The sequence below is a fragment of the Arachis ipaensis genome, chromosome B9 (genome assembly GCF_059453495.1).
Source record: "Arachis ipaensis isolate K30076 ecotype BB chromosome B9, ASM5945349v1, whole genome shotgun sequence".
NCBI classification, from domain to species: domain Eukaryota; kingdom Viridiplantae; phylum Streptophyta; class Magnoliopsida; order Fabales; family Fabaceae; genus Arachis; species Arachis ipaensis.
Window position 1 is genome coordinate 135,238,856 of NC_142444.1, and position 2,360 is coordinate 135,241,215.

The 2,360-nt window shown below is 35.6% G+C and overlaps 1 non-coding gene across 1 annotated transcript; it reads right to left on the minus strand.

The window, feature by feature from the left end:
* Positions 1 to 2,041: 2,041 nt before the first annotated feature.
* Positions 2,042 to 2,149, minus strand: LOC148546441 (small nucleolar RNA R71). Its single transcript, XR_015900980.1, has one exon. It is a non-coding gene; the product is annotated as a small nucleolar RNA R71 (small nucleolar RNA).
* Between the last annotated feature and the right edge of the window lie 211 nt (positions 2,150 to 2,360).

Below are 2,360 nucleotides of genomic sequence, written 5' to 3' on the forward strand. Positions count from 1 at the left end.
TCTAAGTTTGGTGTCTTGCATATTTTTCTTTTCTTAAAAATTTTAAAAAATAAGTTTTGTTGTTCATCATGATCTTCAAGATTGTAAGGCCCACATCGGTTGGAGAGGGGAACGAAGCATGCCTTATAAGGGTGTGGATACCTCTCCCTAGCATGACGCGTTTTGACGAGTGAGTGTGGGGGGCTTCGGCTAGCATCCCTATCGTCAAAGGCAAAACCGTGAGGCCTTGTGTGCCAAAGCGGACAATATCCTGCTAGCGGGTGGTCTGGGATGTTACAGATGGTATCAAAGCCGGAACCCGGATCGATGTGCCAGCGAGGGCGCTGGGCTCCCTTAGGGGGGTGGATTGTAAGACCCACATCGGTTGGAGAGGGGAACGAAGCATGCCTTATAAGGGTGTGGATACCTCTCCCTAGCATGACGTGTTTTGACGAGTGAGTGTGGGGGGCTTCGGCTAGCATCCCTATCGTCAAAGGCAAAACCGTGAGGCCTTGTGTGCCAAAGCGGACAATATCGTGCTAGCGGGTGATCTGGGCTGTTACAGAATCTTGACATTCAAAGTGTTCTTGCATGCATTGTGTGTTTTGATTCATAATTTTCATGTTTTGAATCTTTTTGTTGTTTTTCTCTCTCTTCTTAAAAATTCAAAAATAAAAAAATATCTTTCCTTTATTCTTCTCATAAATTTTGAAAATTTGAATTGATTTAGTTATAAAATTTTAAAATTTAATTGTTTCTTATGAATCAAATCATATTTTCAATTTAAAAATTCTATCTTTTTCAAATCTTTTTCAAAAATCAAACCTTTTTCATTTTTTCTTTCATATTTTCGAAAATTTCAAATTGATTTTCAAAAATCCTTTTCTTATTTTGTTTCATATTTTCGAATTCTTTGCTAGCATTTAATATTTTGGTTTAAAATTTTCAAATTGTTACTTGCCTATTAAGAAAGGATCAATCTTTAAATTTTAGAATCATATCTTTTAGTTTCTTGTTAGTCAAGTAATCAACTTTATTTTCAAAATCAAATCTTTTTAATTTCCTTTTCAAATCTTTTTCAAAATAATTTTCAATCACATCTTTTTCAAAATCAATTTCAAAATCTTTTCTAACTTCTTATCTCTTCAAAATTGATTTTCAAATCTTTTTCAATTAACCACTTAACTTTTTGTTTGTTTTGCTATTTCTTATCTTTTTCAAAACTACCTAACTAATTTTCTCTCTCTAATTTTCGAAAACTCCTCACTTTTTTTTTTCAAAATTCGTTTTAATTAACCAATTGTTTCAAATTTTAATTTTAATTTTATTTCTCTTTTTAATTTTCGAATACTAACTAATATTTAAAATAAAAACAAAAATATTTTTGTTTTCTTTTTAATTATGTTCGAATTCTTCATCTTCTCTTTCCTTCTTCTATTCTTCTCTTCTTCTACTCACATAAAGGAATCTCTATACTGTGACATAGAGGATTCTTCTTCTTTTCTGTTCTCTTCTTTTTCATATGAGCAGGAACAGGGATAAAGACATTCTTATTGAAGCTGATCCTGAACCGGAAAGGACTCTTAAGAGGAAGCTAAGAGAAGCTAAAGCACAACCCTCTGGAGAGGACCTAACAGAAATTTTTGAAAAAGAGGGAGACATGGCCGAACCCAATAACAATGGTGGAGATGCAAGGAAGTTGCTTGGTGACTTTATTGCACCCTCTTCTGACTTCTATGGAAGAAGCATCTCAATTCCTGCCATTGGAGCAAACAACTTTGAGCATAAGTCTCAATTGGTTTCTCTAATGCAGCAGAATTGCAAGTTTCATGGACTTCCAATGGAAGATCCTCATCAGTTTTTAGCTGAATTCTTGCAAATCTGTGACACTGTCAAGACCAATGGAGTTGATCCAGAGGTCTACAGGCTTATTCTTCTCCCTTTTGCTGTAAGAGACAGAGCTAGAACATGGTTGGATTCACAACCTAAGGAAAGCCTGAACTCTTGGGAAAAGCTGGTCAGTGCTTTCCTGGCCAAATTTTATCCACCTCAAAAGATGAGCAAGCTTAGAGTGGAAATTCAAACCTTCAGACAGAAGGAAGTTGAGTCCATCTATGAAGCTTGGGAAAGATATAAGCAATTGATCAAAAGGTGTCCTACTGACATGCTTCCAGAATGGAGCATCATATGTATATTCTATGATGGTCTATCTGAGTTGTCAAAAATATCATTGGACCATTCTGCAGGAAGGTCTCTTCATCTGAAAACCCCTGCAGAAGCTCAGGAACTCATTGAAATGGTTGCAAATAACCAGTTCATGAACACCTCTGATAGGAATTCTGTGAACAATGGGACGCCTCAGAAGAAGGGAGTTCTTGAAA